Source organism: Anomaloglossus baeobatrachus, chromosome 7 (assembly GCF_048569485.1).
Source record: "Anomaloglossus baeobatrachus isolate aAnoBae1 chromosome 7, aAnoBae1.hap1, whole genome shotgun sequence".
NCBI lineage: Eukaryota > Metazoa > Chordata > Amphibia > Anura > Aromobatidae > Anomaloglossus > Anomaloglossus baeobatrachus.
In genome coordinates this window covers 220,182,545-220,203,770 of record NC_134359.1, presented here as the reverse complement: position 1 = coordinate 220,203,770, position 21,226 = coordinate 220,182,545, and the positions used below count along the sequence as shown (strand labels likewise).

The 21,226-nt window shown below is 42.6% G+C and overlaps 1 long non-coding RNA gene across 1 annotated transcript; it reads right to left on the bottom strand.

Annotated features, from left to right (window-relative positions):
• Positions 1-17,495: 17,495 nt before the first annotated feature.
• Positions 17,496-18,135, bottom strand: LOC142246083 (uncharacterized). The gene is made up of 3 exons (XR_012724864.1): positions 17,823-18,135; positions 17,631-17,690; positions 17,496-17,550 (listed from the first exon to the last, which is right to left on the bottom strand). It is a non-coding gene; the product is annotated as an uncharacterized LOC142246083 (long non-coding RNA).
• Positions 18,136-21,226: the final 3,091 nt, after the last annotated feature.

The window sequence follows — 21,226 nt, the reverse complement described above, 5'->3', positions numbered from 1 at the left end:
CCAGTTGCCTATTTGTACCCGGCTGGGAACCAAAAATAAAGGGAAGCCCTTTTTTTATTATTTCATGAATTTCATGAAATAATTAGAAAACAAATGACGTAGGCTTCGCCCAATTTTTGTGTCCAGCCAGGTACAACTAGGCAGCTGGGGATTGGAATCCGCAGCACAGGTTGGCCTGAGCTTTCTGGGCCCCACTGCTGCGAATTGCAGTCTGTAGCCGCCTCAGAAAATGGCACTTTCATAGAAGCGCCATCTTCTGGCGCTGTATCCAACTCTTCCAGCACCTGCCTGCTATACCTGGCTAGCATACAAAAATATGGCAAAGCTCACGTCCTTTTTTTGTAGTTTTTTGGCAAAAAAAATAAAAAATGCTTCCCTGGATTTTCCATTGCCAGTGAAGGTAACACCAAGCAGTGGGGGTTAGCAGCCAGTAGCTGCTTGGATTACCCTTAGCTAGCAATACAAAAAATGCAGCGGGAGCCCATATATATTTTTTTAATTATTTATTTAAATAACTAAAAACAAAATGGGCTTCCCTGTATTTTGATTGCTGGACATCACAGTGCTGTAAAAATAAATCTTTAAAAAAAATGACTTAGCGCTCCGCGGTATTTTTGATTCTCAGCGCAGATAAAGCCGACAGCTATGGGTTGCCACCCCCATCTGCCTGCCGTTACCTTGGTTGGCAATCAAAATACAGGGAAGCCCATTAATTTTTTCTATTTAAAAAATAGTTAAAAAAAAATGACGTTGGGTCCCCCCATTTTTGATAGCCAGCTAGGGTAAAGCAGACGGCTGTAGCCTGAAAACCACAGCTGACAGCTTTACCGTGATTGGGGATCCAATGTGGAGGTCCCCCCAGGCCTTTTTTTTATAATTATTGTATAAATATTAATAATTACACAATAAAAGTAGGGTCCCCCCCAAATTGGATCACCAGCCAAGGTAAAGCGGACAGCTGTGGTCTGGTATTCTCAGGGTGGGAAGGTCCATAGTTATTGGCCCTTCACAGCCTAAAAATAGCAGGCCGCAGGCACCCCAGATGTGGCGCATCCACTATATGCACCAATCCTGGCGCTTCACCCCAGCTCATCCCGTGCCCTGGTGCAGTGGCAAACGGGGTAATAAATCGGGTTGATACTAGCTGTAAAGTCACCTGAGATCAAGCCCAGCAGTTTGTGATGTCATGGCGTCTATTAGATACCCAACATCATAAACTGTCAGTACTAACAAAAAAAAAAATCGACAAAAGAAATTTATTTGAAAAAACAGTCCCCAAAACATTCCCTCTTTCACCAATTTATTGTAAGAAAAAAAATAAAGGGGTCCCACGACGACTCTGGACCGTCTAGAATATGGGGGGGAGACACTCAGGGAACGTATCCCCCATTTTCTAGGAGTGCAGACCCTTCATGTGAGGAGTGTGGGTGCAATGAATCTGCACTCACTCTCCCCGGGTCCACAGCAGCAGAGTCCATGTCGTAATGGTTGCTACCAAAGCTGCAATGCCCTGCTCATGAGGTAAGGGCATGCCTAATCAGGAGAACTATTCTACATTTCCAAATATTGGTATTTGCTGATATTATTGCTATTCCACCTACTATATATTGGGGATAGGATCTTGGAGATGGAATACCCCTTTAAGTCCAGTTATCCAGCTGAATGAATACTTAACAACAGAGCTCGCTATTTAGATGTGTTTTCTTGTGGCGTATAACGGACTCTCATGTTTGGTAGTCGTTCAGCAGGGAAACTATAAAAGCAAATCCCTCCATTTGGAAATCCCTCCTGATGAATTATGTTCCTTACCTCATGAGCAGGGCATTGCAGTAATAATAATAATTTATTCATTTATATAGCCTTATTAATTCCATAGCACTGTATGTCTTTGGAGTGTGGGAGGAAACCGGAGTACCTGGAGGAAACCCACGCAAACACGGGGAGAACATACAAACTCCTTGCAGATGGTGTCCTTGGTGAGAATTGAACCCAGGACCTCAGCGCTGCAAGACTGCAGAGGTATCCACTGAGCCACCGTGCCGCCCATTTAGCTTACAGATGAATAACCACCACTCACTGTGTCTGAACACAGGAAGCTGAGCTGACAGCCGCTCTGTGCATGCGGCAGCGTCTATTGTGAAGGAGAGGGCCGTGGGGGGATCAACGCTGCACAGGTGCCGTGATACACCGGGGAACACCGGTGGGGTTGTATGGGGTGACCTGGCAGGGCCTTGGGAGTAGTTTTCTGTCGCATGTGTCATGGCACATGCGACAGAAATCAGAGGAGTAGGGTGAATGCGGCCGGCGCGCTGCTGTGCGCGCGGCCATCTTGGATTTCTGGGAGGGCATCATGGGGGGCACTTTGGCGACACCGGGGGACCGGAGGGGACTGGGGAGGAGATTTATCATGTTTGTTCATGCCAGATGGGAGATAAATAATTTTTTACCGGCGCTGTCATTTACTGTAACGTGATCATCGGTATACGGTGTATACCTGTGATCACGTGAGCGGGGACCGGAAAAACCGTCCTGAATCATGATCTCCAGGGTTTCAGCTAGCCCTGAAACCCCAGAGATTTTATGACGCTGGGGGTCGTTATTCACTTATTTCTGCCTGTTTATAAACGGCAGATCAGAATAAGGCTACATTAACACGACCGATCCATTTTTGCGGTCTGCAAAAAACAGTCCGTTTTTTTTCACGGGTGCATCCGTGTGGCATCGGTTTCCGTTCCGTAGACCGTCCGTATGTCATCTGTTTGTCATCCGTGTGCCTTCCGTTTTTTTTGTGTACTGCAAAAAAACTGAAGGAGGGTAAATGCATAAATTTACCCAGGATCCATAGTTTCATCCTACATGAGGTGGTCACATGTTCACTCAAGTGCCATTTTCTACTGCTTTTGACAGCGTAGAGCGCTCTGGTGATTTTCTTGTGAAAAATGCTACTTGCTAATTTGCAATGAGATGACACACAGTTAGGGTCACAGAGCTAGGGACCCCAATATAGAGATATGCCTTGACGAGGCCTTGGGGCTCAGTTACATTGATCAATGCGATTGCTAAATATCTCCTTTTTCCTAATATTCATGGCAGGTATGCAATTCATTATTCACATGTTCAAATTAGCAAGTAGCATTTTTCATTGTATATTCCAATATTTTTCCATATGCTTGAGGCATTATACCATTACCTATGTTTGATGTGCAGCCTCATTCTTATATGGTATGTATTTTTTGGCTTGCACTCATATGTATATATATATTAGTGCTCACTTCAGTTATCCTATTCAGTTATATGTAGTTTTTTTCTGAATGTGAACACAGCTCCGCCCCTTTCGGCCATGTTTTTTCCATCTCCTATATAAGAAAGTCCTTAGTTACCCCTCTCCACCCATAGCAGTTTTTAATTGCAATGAGATGACACACAGTTAGGGTCACAGAGCTAGGGACCCCAGTATAGAGATATGCCTTAACGAGGCCTTGGGGCTCAGTTACATTGATCAATGCGATTGCTAAATATCTCCTTTTTCCTAATATTCATGGCAGGTATGCAATTCATTATTCACATGTTCAAATTAGCAAGTAGCATTTTTCATTGTATATTCCAATATTTTTCCATATGCTTGAGGCATTATACCATTACCTATGTTTGATGTGCAGCCTTATTCTTATATGGTATGTATTTTTTGGCTTGCACTCATATGTATATATATATTAGTGCTCACTTCAGTTATCCTATTCAGTTATATGTAGTTTTTTTCTGAATGTGAACACAGCTCCGCCCCTTTCGGCCATGTTTTTTCCATCTCCTATATAAGAAAGTCCTTAGTTACCCCTCTCCACCCATAGCAGTTTTTAATTGCAATGAGATGACACACAGTTAGGGTCACAGAGCTAGGGACCCCAGTATAGAGATATGCCTTGACGAGGCCTTGGGGCTCAGTTACATTGATCAATGCGATTGCTAAATATCTCCTTTTTCCTAATATTCATGGCAGGTATGCAATTCATTATTCACATGTTCAAATTAGCAAGTAGCATTTTTCATTGTATATTCCAATATTTTTCCATATGCTTGAGGCATTATACCATTATCTAAGTTTGATGTGCAGCCTTAGCCTTGTATAGTATGTATTTTTTGGCTTGCACTCATAATAATATATATATATTAGTGCTCACTTCAGTTATCCTATTCAGTTATATGTAGTTTTTTTCTGAATGTGAACACAGCTCCGCCCCTTTCGGCCATGTTTTTTCCATCTCCTATATAAGAAAGTCCTTAGTTACCCCTCTCCACCCATAGCAGTTTTTAATTGCAATGAGATGACACACAGTTAGGGTCACAGAGCTAGGGACCCCAATATAGAGATATGCCTTGACGAGGCCTTGGGGCTCAGTTACATTGATCAATGCGATTGCTAAATATCTCCTTTTTCCTAATATTCATGGCAGGTATGCAATTCATTATTCACATGTTCAAATTAGCAAGTAGCATTTTTCATTGTATATTCCAATATTTTTCCATATGCTTGAGGCATTATTCCATTACCTATGTTTGATGTGCAGCCTTATTCTTATATGGTATGTATTTTTTGGCTTGCACTCATATGTATATATATATTAGTGCTCACTTCAGTTATCCTATTCAGTCTCTCCCAGTTTGTGTCTGACTGTGTCTGTCTGTGTCTGTCTGTCTCTTTCTGTCTGTTTCTTTCTGTCTGTCTCTGTGTGTCTGTCTCTGTGTGTCTGTCTCTGTGTGTCTGTCTCTGTGTGTCTGTCTCTGTGTGTCTGTCTGTTTCTGCCTGTCTGTCTGTCTGTCTATGTCTCTCTGTCTCTTTCTGTCTGTCTTTTTCAAGGTCTTTCTCTTTCTAGGTCTGTCTCTTTCCACATCTGTTTCTTTACAGGTCTGTCTCTTTCCCCATCTGTCTCTTCCCCATCTGTCTTTTTCAAGGTCTGTCTCTTTATCCGTCTGTCTCTTTCCACATTTGTCTCTTTACCCATCTGTCTCTTTCCCCGTCTGTCTCTTTTCTTGTCTCTTTCCCATCTGTCTCTTTCCCATCTGTCTTTTTTCTTGTCTGTCTATTTCCCTATCTGTCTCTTTCCCTGTCTGTATCTGTCTGTCTCTTTCCCTGTCTGTCTCTTTCCCTGTCTGTGTCTGTCTGCCTCTCTTTCCCTGTCTGTCTCTCTCTTTCCCTGTCTGTCTCTCTTTGTCTCTTTCGCTGTCTGTCTCCGTCTGTCTCTTTCCCTTTCTGTTCCTGTCTGTCTGTGTCTGTCTGCCTCTGTCTCTTTGATTGTTTGTCTCTCTGTCTATTTCCCTGTCTGTCTCTTTCCCTGTCTGTCTCTTTCCCTGTCTGTCTCTTTCCCTGTCTGCCTCTTACTCTGTCTGTGCCTATGTCTATCTGTCCATCTCCCCACCAACATCTTATTACCTCACACAGAAGCTTCTTGTACTTACAATTTATTTTGTTCCTATAGCAAACAATCACAGCTGCTATTAATAACCTTTAGCTCGCAGCTCCATTGACTTTAATGGAGGCATGTTTTTTGGTGAGTAACTGTAAAGCGCAGGGTTAAATTTTCCCGTTAAAACATAGTCTGTGACGGTCTTTGAGTCACATGGGGTGTCTTTGCAAAATTTCGTGATTGTAAATGCGACGGTGCAGATTCCTTTAGCGGACATACACATACACACACACACATACACACATATGCTCAGTTTTATATATTAGATAACTCTGGAATGCTTTTACGTATCCCAGTGATTCTGAGATTGTTTTTTATTACATATTTTACATTATTCTAGTCGTAAATTTAGGACGATATTTTTTGCATTTATTTGTTAATATGTCGCAAATTTGGAGAAAGTTTAGCAGTTTTCAAACTTTTAATTTTCATGCCCTTAACCCCTTCATGACCGAGGATGTACCGGTAAGTCCTAAATCATGAAGGGGTGATCACCGCAAGCTGCAATTAGACAGCGGCGATCCCTGCACATGTCTGCTGATTTGAACAGCAGACATGTGTGCCTCGCAGGCACAGGTGGATTCGCGATCCACCTGCGCCTGTTAAAACCTTAGATCTTGCTGTCAAAATGTGACGTACTCCCACTGAACACGAAGCCGGTGATGTCTGACAAAGGTCCACAAGTGAACGAAACATTACTTTTGACACACCTTGGTTTTTGAATTATCACAATAAATAAGAACTTTTACTTTATGCAATTGGGTGCCATATTTTTTTTTCAAAGATTGTGCATGGCTTGGAAACCTACCGTGCACCAAAAATCATTTTCAGGAGGGAAATATTTTTTGTTGAATAACTATATATTTTAACCTCTACCATGTTTGACTGTGGGTACTGTGTTCTTTTCTTTGTAGGCCTCATTCCATTTTCAGTAAACAGTAAAATGATGTGCATTACCAAATAGCTCTATCTTGGTCTCATCTTTCCGCAAGATGCCTTCTTCAAAGGATTTTGGTTTACTCACAAACATTTTGACATACTGCAGTGTAGCTTTGTTATATCTCTGTGTCAGCAGAGGGGTACTCCTGGGTCTCATGTCATACCATTTCAAATGTCGACTGATAGTTTGCACTAACACTGATGCCCCCTGAGCTATGGGATGGCTTGAATTTCTTTGGAACTTCATTGTGGCTGCTTATCCGCCATCCAGACTATGCTACATTGCAACCTTCCATAATTTTTCTTCTCGGCCATCCATGTCCAGGAAGATTGGCTACAGTGTCATCTTGATTATGAGCTTCAAATAAGAAGGAATGGCGGCAACTCACTGGTGAACGTTAACGGCAATTTTTATTGCATAATCTGCAGCATTGTTACAATGTAACCAGGGAGGGGGGAGTGCAGGGGCGCCCCTGCACTCCCCCCTCCCTGGTTACATTGTAACAATGCTGCAGATTGTGCAATAAAAATTGCCGTTAACGTTCACCAGTGAGTTGCCGCCATTCCTTCTTATTTGAAGCTCATATTGGATTTCTATACCTTGGCAGAGCACCACAGGGGTCGGCTGGAGATCTGTGATCCAAGGAAAAACCACAGCCTCGTGAGTACACACCTGGGCTTGCAGTGCCTAGCCTTTTCTCTTTTTTATTACTGCTTGTGTGGACTGTTTCTTGGCTATAGAGCACGCAACCCATTATAGAATAAAAAGGTGTATATTTACTCTTACACAATGGATGTCGTGGATGTTGATATCACAGATCCTGAAGATACCAATATTTTTTCAGGGAGGGAGGATGCAGTAGCGTTTTTTACTTGTTGCAACAGCGCCGCAGATACAGAAATCCTAGGAAATAAAAGTCTTGAAATGAAGATAGGAAACCTGGCAGAGAAAGAGATAGGATTATTTTGGACCGTGCAATCTTTGAGAGCCTATATAGACTGCCAAAGAGTACCTCGAGGACTACGTGTCCTAAAGAATATTTCATTCTACCAAGAGGATGCAGCTTTTGTGTCTGAATGGGAACAAGTACAACAGGAGTGCTCATTGCGATTCTTAAGCCTAGTGCTAAAAAAGAATGAATCTGAACACACTTTAATCACAGAAGAACTGCTGAGACTCCGTAGAGAATTGGAGGGCAGATTGTCTAAAGAGGACTGGTCACTATTCCTAAAAAAACTGGATAAAAAATTAATTCCTTTACAAGACCAAATAAAGGAAAGGAAACGGGAGAAGTTCTTGCGGGACAAATCTGACTACGAGTTAAAAAGAATTTTCTCATGGAAAAAGACACCTAGGAATTTTTCTGCCACTTTTAACTACAATAAAAAATCTAAAAAAAGATTATACAAACAAAACCAAAACGAAAAAAGGAACGCCTTGACGACCGACTCAGATTCAAGCGGGGTAGAGGATTTACCACCCCCCAAGAGAAAAGCGAGCATGGTCCCCACAACTAGTGCCTTTACAACGGCCCCTTTGGAAAAAGGACAAGGAGAGGAAGGGGCAAGAAAAAAATCTCTTTACGGACAAAAAGAAGCAGGTGTCATGGAGAGATTAGATACCTATACCTCTAAGGAAAATACCATCTGGAATTTATCCTCTCATAATCTGGATATTCATATGATAGCTGTGCTGAATAAAGGACTGAATTATTGCATACCAGAGACCTTTAACTTTTCAGATTTTCAGATTGACCTTTTTAAAAGCTGTCGCAAAATACACCTAGCTAAATTTTATAACAACAAGAGTGAACCCCAGCCAAAAATAATCCAAGGGGAGAGCCCAGTAACAATTGGCCCCTTGGGCTTTTTTAGTCCTAAGAGTGCATTTGGAGATATTAGTGAGGATGCGTTGTTTCTATCTGAGCTGAGCGAGGAAAATCTCGACGCTCCTGTTAGCAACAATGGGGTTCAATGTGGTAACCCACCCTTTAGAGGAGGCTTAAAATCTACCTTCATCCCCCCAACTGCACCAGGCAATGTAATAGATCTGTTTCAAAATTTGGTTATTAAGGATATAGAGGCACTGAACTATCCTGAAGCTCCAAAGAACCTGACTTATGCAGAGGATAAGGCACTAAAAACTATACAATCTTGGGACAATATCGTTATCCGTAGACCCGATAAGGGAGGGGGTACAGTCCTCTGGCCCAAGAAGTTGTATATGGAGGAGGCAGACAGGCAGCTAGGGGATTCCTCCGCATATGAAAGAATTATGTTTGATCCTACAAATAGATATAAGGAAAAACTTCGGTCTTTCCTGAACAAAAAAGTTGCAAATGGTTTTCTATCCAGCAAAATGGCAGAAAAGCTATTACCTTTGTATCCACAGAAGCCACATTGGTACTGCCTACCTAAAATCCACAAACATAGTGAAAAACCACCTGGGCGCCCTATAGTCTCGGGCATAGGCTCGGTTTTTGAACCCCTATCCGAGTATATAGATTGGCTTCTTCACCCATTGCTGGCTAGAATTCCATCGTATATCAGGGATACTGGCATGTTTGTTTCCACCTTAGATTCCTTTGAATGGCAGGAGGGCTTTGCGATGGCTTCTATCGATATAGAAAGCCTATACACCAGAATACCCCAAGATCAAGGGGTCCAGATCATTAAACAACTAATTGTTAATCTAGGTGTAGAACATAATATGGCTTGCTTCATAGAGGAAGCATTAAATCTTATTTTGAAGCATAATTCTTTCAGATTCGGGGATCAATGGTTCCATCAATGCGGGGGTACCGCGATGGGTACCCCCGTAGCTTGTTCATTCGCAAACCTCTTCTTGGCTTCAATGGAAGACACATTGATTTATAGCACCACTAATCCCTTTCTGAAGCACATAAAAAAATATCTCAGATACGTGGACGATATTTTTCTGGTCTGGGATGGGTCGGAATCAGACTTTCAGGACTTTGTCCAGTTTTTAAATGAAACCAATACCCATAACATGAAGTTCACCAGCGTGTTTGGACGTGCTGTGCTGGAATTCTTGGACGTGAGGCTTACACTAGAAAATGGTGAGTTAACACGGGAAGTGTTTAGGAAGCCCACGTCCAAGAATTCACTATTGCACTATGAAAGCTACCACCCATCCCATACCAAGCAGTCCCTCCCATTCGGCCAATTCCTACGTATAAAAAGGATTAACAATAACAAGAAAAAATATGAAGAGCAGAGTGTCGATTTAGCAACCAGATTGCAGAATAGGGGTTACCCACTCGATATTATTGAAAAAGCCCGGCTCCGCTCCAACTCCAGACCCCCTGAGCTTACTAATAATAAAAAACAAAGAAAAACTGGGGAAGAAAATTCTGGTAGATTCCTTTTTAGTTTCAAATTTGGCCCAATGGACAGCATTATCCGGTCCAGTATAAAAAGACACTGGCATTTAATAGAGGAGGATTTCGATCTATCTGCTAGGGCAAAGAAAGGACCATTGGTGACATATAGAAGGAGCAAAAACTTGGGAGACCTACTTGTACAGAACAGGCTTACTAGCCACAAAAAAACATGGTTAGACCGTGCCCAACCTTTAGGGAACTATAGGTGTGGGGACTGTAATTTTTGCTCCTTCCATCTGACAGCCAAGGTCCTGAATATAGGTGAACATAATTTCACCGTTAGACATTTCATCTCATGCAAGACCAAATTTGTTGTATATGTAATCTTTTGCCCTTGTTCCTTTTTCTATATAGGGAAAACCATACGCTGCCTATACGTACGTTTTCGAGAACACTATAATTCCATCTTAACAGGGAAGGGGTCCCCCAGGCTAATTAGGCACATTAGAGAACAACACGCGGGTAATCCAGATGTTCTATCTTTTGCGGGTGTATTCAAGATCACCCCATCTGGAAGAGGTGGCGATACTCATAAACAACTCCTACAGAGGGAATCGCGCCTCATTATGGAGGTTAAGGCATTGGGTCCTTTGGGACTCAATGACCGTAACGACATGTCCGTTTTCCTATAACGGACATTTAGCGTGTTTAAATTTCCTGCTAAAAGATAGAAAAAAGCCCCCCAGTAGAGGCCAGATATCTTTAAATTAAAAGTAGGGCATAAAAAAAGTAAAATAAGTAAAGAATAAATATAGATATTACATCAAATCCATGCACATATTTACTGTCATAAACTTTCCTTTTGAAAAAAGTACTTGTTTTGGCAGATCCATAATCGTAGACTTTATAGTCCAACCCGCAATTTCTTTCCCCGAGTCAGTCCTCAATCTAAAATAAGGCGCACTTAGCCCATACGATTTCGGACATCATGTGGCTTTTTAGAGCCGTATATTCTCCTCCCCCCCTTTCAGCCCGAAAAAGACTAATATCCCTGACTTTGTCTTGATATAAATACTATTTGAAATCTTTTTTAAAAAAATCAGTTATTAGTCTTACTCTTTGTTTAAAAGTGATATCCACGGAATAGGGAAGGATGAGACCCCATAAGGGTTAGGCGGTTTTTGACTCTCTTTCTTTTTTCTTTTTTCTTGCACGGCAGAGCATATTTTCTCATACATAAGGATTTTATCCTCTCAAAATAGAGTAATAAATAATCTTTAAAATGATTTAATAATAAAAAAATAAAAAAACAAGTAGAAGGTATAACATTGTGTTACACACATTATATACATATATTAAAAAAACACCTTCTCGGTTTTCAGCAGCAATGCATCTCTATTGGAAGAGGGAACAAGTATATATGATAAATGTTCGTCATATTCCTTGCTGATAACTTTCTCTACACTCTGTATTCGTTTTCTCTATCCAATTTTGATTGATTATCTGTAATATGGATTATACTGTTACGCTGTTGTTATCTGGTATCAGCCATTGAGCTTTTTAGTTGCACCTGTCAGATTCCTCCATAAGAGGGAGGTTCATCTGACTTTGCTAATTCGGACCTGTGGAAGCACCTGTTACGGTGCGAAACGGGTCCGGCGCCCCTGCACTCCCCCCTCCCTGGTTACATTGTAACAATGCTGCAGATTGTGCAATAAAAATTGCCGTTAACGTTCACCAGTGAGTTGCCGCCATTCCTTCTTATTTGAAGCTCATATTGGATTTCTATACCTTGGCTGAGCACCACAGGGACCGGCTGGAGATCTGTGATCCAAGGAAAAACCACAGCCTCGTGAGTACACACCTGGGCTTGCAGTGCCTAGCCTTTTCTCTTTTTTATTGTCATCTTGATTATGTTGCACCATGGATGAAGGAAGATCAAAATCTCTGGTGATGGACTTGTAATCTTAACAGTATTAATATTTTTAAACAATTTTGGTTCTCAAATCCTCATACAGTTCTTGATTTCTTTCTGTTTTCCATGCTTAGTCTGGCACACAAAGAAACACAATGCAAAGTTTTTGTCAACTTCTCCACTTTATATCTGGTTTCAGTGTGTTTTTAATTTTGCCCACATCTGTTACTTGCCAAAGGTGTGTTTTAACGAGCATCAACATGTTTGAAACAATTTTGCTTACCCACAATTTTGATAAGATGCCAACAATTTTGTCCTGCCCATTGTTGGGATTTTGTGTGTAACTATGTCCAATTTGCCTTTTTCTCCTGTTTTTTTGTGTTGTTCCAATACAACACAACACAAGAAATACATTTCTTTATAACAAAATGTGTAATTGCAATAATATGTTGGGAGAAATACTTCATTTTCTGGAACAATTTCAAGGGTGCCAACTCTTTTGGCCATGTAGATAGATAAAACCGGTCCTTTGAGCCCTAATAGATCTATTATCTCAGGTTTTCTTTGTGAATAATTATGCTTTATTTGTGACAATTAGATTAAAACAAATAAAGCTCTTGTTATCACAACGCGTTTCAGCAAGATAAACTTGCCATCATCAGGACACCTGATTATCATTTGACACCTGATGATGGCAAGTTTATCTTGCTGAAACGCGTTGTGATAACAAGAGCTTTATTTGTTTTAATCTAATTGTCACAAATAAAGCATAATTATTCACAAAGAAAACCTGAGATAATAGATCTATTAGCGCTCAAAGGACCGGTTTTATCTATCTACATGCCTTCACTCCCTTAAGGGATTCCGCCTCAGAGCTGCTGAAAACAATAGATCTTAATCCTCCCAAATAACCCTAGAGGGAAGACAAACGGCCGCAATTAATTCCAGGATCTTATGAGTCGGGGAATTAGGAACCAGGAGCGGTCATCTCCCCATGTTCACTCAGCCTAACATCGGATAAACACCAGCCGAGATAACCCACCATCCTCCAGAGGAATTATATGATATCACCAAGGTTGTGCGAGGGCGCACAACTCAATCAGGTGAGCAGTTTTTAATACGCTGTAACAAACTTTGTCCCACGGGTGCTTCTCATATGCGCTATCTTTATTTTCAGTAACTCTTTTGGCCATGACCTTATGTAAACTCTTATAATTCAGGATGATGTAGAAAGGTTAATGCCCCCCTTCCATGAATGGAGGAAACTACAAGAAAATTTGGTAGTGATTTTACTTATTACCAACGCGTTTCGGATATATCATCCCCTTCATCAGGTCAAAATCACATGGTGATGTGATTTTAACCTGATGAATAAGAGGATATCTCCGAAATGTGTTAATAAAATCACCAGCAAATACTCCTGGATTTTCCTCTCAGCGCGGCATTGACCCTTCTACATCGTCCTGAATTATACCTTGAACATGGACTGCACCAGCTGTGTTTTATGTTATCTTAGTTGTTGTCGTGATTATCAGAACCCTTCAAGGCGAGCCTCTCTTAAGCTGGTGTCACACATAACGACGACGACAACGACGTCGCTGCAACGTCACCATATTCTGTGACGTTGCAGCGACCATAGATGATCGTTAGTAAGCTGTCAAACATGCTAAATAAAGCAGCGACGAAGCAGAGATCATAGCGACGTCGACGGTCGTTGTGTGGTTTCAGACATGTCTTTGCACGACGAGTCAGAGGTGTGGTTTTAACCCCTAGATAAGGTTTGCGTTATCTCTTTTCACGCCCCTCTGTTCCTATTGGTGATCGCTACAGCGCTTTGCGTTGTCTTTCTTCACGCCCCTCTGTTCCGATTGGTCATCACTACAGCGTCGCCTGATTGGGTGACCGTATCAAACAAAAGACGACGCAGTAGCGCTTCCATTCACTCTACCTGAGCTTTTTCAGAACGCAGTTTGTTGCAGTGATTTTTTCAATTTGTTGATTTCGTCTTGGATTTTTAATATTCTCCTGACTTAAAGGTAAGTAATTTTTTTGGGCAGTATTATACCAATATTCTAGTACATCGTGACATTAATATAGCAACTGTATTCTTGTATATTGTGGCAGTATTATAGTTATATTTAGTTATATTAATCTATGTACATAGGGGGAAGTATTATAGCTTTTCTATTCCTGACGTTATATATTCAATACCGCTGTACATATAGTTATGTTCTTGTACATAGGGGCAGTATTATAGTAGTTATATTCTTGTATATAGGAGCAGTATTATAGTAGTTATATTCTTGTACATAGGGGCAGTATTATAGTAGTTATATTCTTGTACATAGGGAGCAGTATTATAGTAGTTATATTCTTGTACATAGGAGGCAGTATTATAGCAGTTATATTCTTGTACATAGGGGCAGTATTATAGTAGTTATATTCTTGTATATAGGAGCAGTATTATAGTAGATATATTCTTGTACATAGGGGCAGTATTATAGTAGTTATATTATTGTATATAGGGGCAGTATTATAGTAGTTATATTCTTGTATATAGGAGCAGTATTATAGTAGTTATGTTCTTGTACATAGGGGCAGTATTATAGTAGTTATATTCTTGTGCATAGGAGCAGTATTATAGTAGTTAAATTCTTGTATATAGGGGGCAGTATGATAGTAGTTATATTCTTGTACATAGGGGGCCGTATTATAGTAGTTATATTATTGGACATAGGAGCAGTATTAAAGTAGTTGTACATAGGTGGCAGTATTATAGCAGCTATATTCTTGTGCTTAGTTTATAACAATGTAGTAATACATTAATTTCCTTTTTTTTCAGATGTCTTCCAACAAACAAGAATTCATAAGGGAGGTGATTGAGATGTATCAATCCCTGCCTTGTTTGTGGAAGATAAAGTCTGTCGATTACAGCAATCGATACAAGAAAAAGCAGGCCTATGAGCAGCTTATTGAATTGTTCCAGAGGCATAACCCTACGGAGACCATTACGACAGAGATTGTGCGAAAGAAAATCCAGGGTCTTCGCACCGTTTATAAAAAGGAACTAAATAAGGTGGAAAAGGCCAGCAAATCTGGTGCCGGAACGGAGGAACTTTACGTTCCAAAGCTTTGGTACTACGATTTGCTGGCCTTCATAAGAGACCAAGAGGTCCCACGTACAATAACCTCGCTGTCCTTTGGTCCCGGAACACAGCCTGAGGTCTGGCCTGACACCACAGTTGGAGATGTAAGTACCTTTGTGAAACTTTTGATGTACATGGCATTATTTAATTGAAAATAGTTACTACGGTTTTCTATGATTACTGTTGCAGATTTCAAAATGTATCCCTTCCAGTTCAGATAAGTATACTCCTTTACTAGTTTCCCCCACTCTATTTTCATACCGTGTAATGACATTTCATATCCTGTAGCACTAGTCTGCCCCTCCCATTAGTTTCCAGTGCATGTGTATCCCTGTGCCTGCTGCTCATGATATCTGAGTTTAACATCATTTTTATTGTTCCGCAGGATCGTTGTGAAGCTGGGCCAATAGCGACAGGTGGTGATGATGAAATTGCCGGGACTTCCGAGGAGACCGCAGAAGCTCCATTACCACGGCGGATCTCCTCAACCCGTAAGAGGCAGCCGAACAACTCATCTTCAACAGACCTTATGGATATGGCGAAGAAAATCCTGGAGCAGCACAGCAGACCATCCATTTGCGGATTTGCCCAGCTTACGGATGAAAGACTCCGTAAGCTGGATGACAAACAAAGAGTTCATGTCGAAAGGGTCATGCTGGAGGCCCTCAACAAGGCGGCAGAGGGGAAACTGACAGACTCCTCAAAAGTGTGTGACGTAGAACATCGACAACAGTCTTCATGGGATCAAGTGCCATGGATGAGGATGGAGCCTCCACCACACCTCCAGCATGACCCCCCCGCACAGTATCCCATGTTCCCCCCAACGAACCAATTTTTCAGCCCACAGAGGCAACATTTAAATGACTCGAATAAGCAATACCAAAATTTATAGTTTTTGTTTTTTGTTATAATATTTATGCTGTTTTTGTTGTTGTTTAAGCAATGTTAGGGAATTGTAATAAAAAATGTCTTTGATTTCAAACTTTTGTACAGCTTTCATGAATTCTGCATAACATTATTCACGGGGTAAAGGGTTGGGTGGAGGTCAAGGTCGCCATCATGGCACAACTCTACAGATGCACGATGCACATATATAATGTGTGTGTGTGGGTGTTTTTTTTTATTTTTTTTAAATAAGAATGTTTTTGTGGGTTCTTTGTTTTAAAGCTGTGGTGGGGAACATAGTGCTCTCCCTGCTGCCTTCTAGTGCTGTCACTGTCAGTGCTGTTTGTGTTATGCCACCTACAGCTCTTTGTGCTGCCACCTATTGCTGTGTTGCCCAGGGATTGGGGGGGAAATGAGATCCTGGCCAAGGGGTTACTTCTGCAGGTATCCCGGTGTCGTGACCCGGTCTGTAATGTCAAGCTCCCAAAAAAGAGGGGGATTAGGTAGGGGGAATTGTCTGTCACGCCACCCGTGGGTTGCGTTGATAAGGTGGTGGCACCGCCACTGCCTCTGGGGACCGTGCCTGGGACTGATGGTGTGGGGCAGCTAGGTGGGATACCCTCCACGGGTAGGGGGATTTATAGTCCCAGGGCCCAATTGGGAGAGGTAGTTTGTAGAGTGACGGGTACAGTCCTCGCCTTGTACCGGGTGGTGCAGGAGTACTCACAGTATAAACCAATAACTAACCCCAGTCCAGTAATTAACCAAGTTGCTGGTAACAGGTGCCAACGGCCCGCTGCTGTGAAGACGGGTCCCACACCCGTGTGTGTAATTCAGGTGATCTTTTCCTGCCCGAGGTATGTGTCTTCTTTTCACACTGGTCCGTACTGGGTCCCGACAGCTGGCACCCCTCTCCTGGTCCACTTCGGGTCCCACAAGAGGCTGGCCCATTCCTGAGGCCGTGAGTACCACTCACCCCAGCCCCACACAGGGGCTGCTTATGTGACGCCCTGGACTAGCCAGGTGGTCTCAGAGGTAACATCACACACACACACACACCCTCCCCTGGACAGTCAAGATCATTGAAAAAAAAAAAAACATTGTTGCTACTCTACAGTCTTGATGTCCTCCTGTTTTCGTGGGGAGGGGGTGAGTGGGGTCTGATTGGCTGGTGTGTGTTTGTGTGTGGGAACCTCCCCAAGGGAGGGTTAAATCAGCATCAATAACATGTATGCAGACCTCTGTAACACCCAGGTTTTGCCAGGGCGGCACAGTGCTCTTTGTGCTGCCAACTACTGCTCAGGGTGATGTATATGCCCCATACTCTTAAGGGATGTATATGACGCAGCCTCTCCTGGGATGTATATGCCTCAGTGTTTCCTGTGATGTATGTGCCCTAGCTTCTCCTGTGTTGTGTATGCCCCCAGCCTCTCCAGACCAAGACATACATGGAAATGTAGTGGTGAGAATCAAAATGATCAATCTCACCGAACATCACAGTCTCTCCAGCCACCACTCTGGGGCTGATTTTATTAATTATTTTAACAAATATAGCCTGGTCGTGTTCAAGTTGATAATTTGGTGTGGCCCCCGTTGGTTGGTAGAAAATTCCAAATGGTCCCCGGCAGTAAATAGGTTCCCAAACCCTGTTTGAAAGTTTTGTCCAAAAATGTAAGCAACAGCGAAAATAAACTAGAAAGATTTATGTGACATACAAAACAAAAAAAACATTTAAATCACAAACATTCAGTGGCCCTGCTGTTGGGCTGCCAAAAACTGTTCCAGCAGCTCCCCATGACGCTGGACGGCTTCTGACAAACGGCGTTGTGAATCCAACACGTCCTGTAGTGTGGGGATTTCTGTGGAGGGAATGGGAAAAGTTAACCATCCTTGTTCCAACATCGAACTGTCAGGTATATGTTTTTGGTTGACCCCTTACGGTTCTGGGGTTCATCACCTTCTTCCTCTGAGGCGCTGATGGCCCAACCAGATCCTGTGGCTAGGGAACACAAATCAAATATTAGTACACGACAGCCCACCATCATTTAAACATCCATGTATCCTTTACAACTTGTAGGGACACCATGTTATGTGCATAAATTACAGGAAGGGTAGCCTGCACAAAACTCACCAACTGATGCGGGGGAGAAGGCATCGTTAGAAGGAGAAGTATGGGGAGACTGGGTAGAAGGTGGTGATGGGGTTGAAGGAAGAGATGGTGTTGCAGCTGGTGATGGGGTTGAAGGAAGAGATGGGGTTGCAGCAGGTGATGGGGTTGGAGAAGGAGAGGGTGTCCCAGCAGGCGGAGGTGGTGGATCGGAAGCAGGAGATGTTGGAGCCGGCGGGGATGATGGCTCCGCAGCAGGAGATGCTGGAGCTGGCGGAGATGGTGGATCCACAGCCGGAGAGGGTGGAGATGGTGGAGCTGCCTGTGCAGCTGGAGGTGGTCCTAGGTATAGGAGAAAACTTTTATTGAGCGCATAACTCCAGGCCACCATGGCTTACGCCTACTTGACACCATACAATTCTGCATACGATATCGTATGTGATGTGACACGCCCCCATCTTATGTGCGACAACTGAAATTTGTTGACCGTGTCGCACCTATGCTTTGTTCCTGTCACAAGTACTTACCCTTCTATACGACCATCCATACGTAAGAAGCGGGACGCAGGTAAGTTGCAGTTCATCATTCCCGGGGTGTCACACACTGCGATGTGTGCTGCCTCGGGAACATTGAGCAACCAGACGTTCAATTTTTAGTAATTGAACGACGTGTATGCGATGACCGGTTATTCGTTTAATCGTAATCGCATGTAGGTTTTACAGACTACAATATCTCTAACGATGCCGGATGTGCATCACTTACAACGTGACCCCGCCGACACATCGGTAGATATATTGTAGCATGTAAAGCCCGTGTATAGCCTGCTTTTTTACGTATGTTTGACAAACCTTTTTCTAGGGGCACCAGACACATGGGGACCACTTGCCTCAAAGCAGCAGACATGCTGCATTCATTGGAAAAACAAGGCACAAAAATCAATCACTTAAATTCTTCTATTTTATTCTGTTCTGTAAATAGTATAACATATGGCTTGTACTCAAGGCTTCTAATGTCACTCTGATATGCACCGAGATAACAATGATAATCAGAGATGTAAATGCAAAGAGAAAATAAACCCATTACCCCAGGAGCATTGAAGTTTTTAGGTATCTGAAATTTACCTATGATCAAGTTAGATAATTAGCTCTTTTTCGCCACCTTGACCCTCTGATATGCACACTAGATATCTTGGTATAATGTAATTATTTTCTTTAGATATGCACTGAGATAACACTGATAATCAGGTCAATGGACAATACTCCAAACGCGATTACACAGCATGGTTTATTGCGAAATGGTTTTTGTAAAGACTGGCACAGTGTTGATCAAATCCTAATATATGCAAAGAGTAAATAATCCCATTACCCCAGGAGCATTGAAGTTTTTAGGTATCTGAAATTTACCTATGGTCAAGTTTGCATACCATACCTTTTACAAAGGATAATTAGCTCTTTTTCGCCACCTTGTCCCTCTGATATGCACACTAGATATCTCGGTATAATGTGATTATTTTCTTTGCAATATATTGCATTTGAACTACACTGTGCTTTCCAAACAACCTTGCTCTAATCGCGTTTGGAGCATTGTCCAGTCATCTGACTATCCTTCTTATCTCGTTGCATATCTGAGTGAGCAAGTTTAGAAGCCATATGTGTGTGTATATTTCTAGTGCATATGTTTCAGAAATAAATCCCCTCCTTTGGGTCCTCGCCAAACTACCTCATATTTTACACAATTGTATTATTATTCTTTGTAAATTTTATATAAATTAAGATTATTTTTTTTTATTTTAATGATTGGTCATTGGCATTTTGTGCCATGTTTTTCCAATTGTAATCGCTGGGTCACCAGTGTCGGGGAAGAATATCACAGTTAATGTCCATGTTATGAAAGTATGTATGCTGCATTCATTGCTGCACTTATGCATGCGTGGGGAGTGGGTGACAGGTCCTCGATAACTCGTTCAGCACCCATGTGTTCGATTATTTTTGTTTTACTGATTTTTTTCAATACCTTTCATTTTTCCACCAGACAGAACTTTTCAGATTTTTCAGTCAATGTTCCCATATGTTTTCTGCGGGAACCTCACAGCACTTTTTCTTGCTGTAAGCTGCGTCCAACACCATTAAAGGGGGATTGACACACCACGACATCGCAAATATAAGTCGATGGCTTCACGGAAATCTTGACGCACAAACGGCCGCATTAGCGATGCCGTTGCGTGTGACTCCGATGAGCGATTTTGCATCGTTGAAAAAACGGGCAAAAACGCTAATCGGCGACATGGGTGTCCATTCTCAAAAATCGTGAATGCAGCAGTAACGAAGTTGTTCCTCGTTCCTGCGGCAGCACACATCGCTGCGTGTGACGCCACAGGAACGAGGAAGCTCCCCTTCCATGCCTCCCGGCCACATTGCGTAAGGAAGGAGGTTTTACCCAATACTGTATATAACATATATACTATCCTTCATACACAAACAGTAAGTTACGGACTGTGTGACCCCTCGTGGCCCTGCACGCACACCTATCCTTTTTTTCACTGGCAGCACAGGTGTCACACGGATCGCACACTGATGTGATCTGTGTGACATCAGTGTGACAAATACCAGAGAAAACACGGGTCTTTTTAATAAAAAGATTTTCTATATTTACCTCTCTCCAGCGCTGCTGTCTCTGGCTCTGCTGCCTCCCGGTCCTTATCGATGGTAATTATACTCACTGAATATTCACTGCAGTGAGCAGCTGGAAGCAGGGACAGTGATGGGGACCGCATTGCTGGGTGAGTATACAGGTGTGTGTGTATGTTGAGAACCTGGAAGCCGGAGCATCTCGGGGACTCGTCACAGTTCCCAATGAACTCTGATGAACCCATGAAGCTGTAGCGTGGGTGTCGCAGGATGGTCATCAAAGTTCATTGGAAACTCTGATGACCTCCTGGAGGCCACTGTGCTTGCAGAATACTCACCTGTCCCTGCGTTGATGCCCTCAACGGTGCTGTGCCCGGTGCTGTCATCGCGCCGCTCCGGCTTCCAGGTCCTGAGTGCGGTGAATAATCAATGAATGAGCGGTGGTCAGGAGCGGGAGGCAGCAGAGCCGAAGAAAGCAGGTAAATATCCATGATCCATGAACCATAAAGCCATGGGTTGTTCATGGGTAAACAAAGCTGAACAGGACCAAAGCCGCTAAACAGCACTCACCATGACGCCTCTCGATGTCTGCTCGGATGCTGGCGAGGAGTTCACTGGACTTATACCGCAGGTCTGCCAGTTTCTTCCTAATTTGGGTTGTGGATCGCTCCACCCCAAATCGACGGGCCAGGCCTCTACTAATTAGCCTCAGCACAGCCTGCTTATGAAGCATGGGATGGTCATGCTGTGCCTCGCAGAAATAGTCTTTTTTTACCATCATTTTTACTAAATAACGGACCT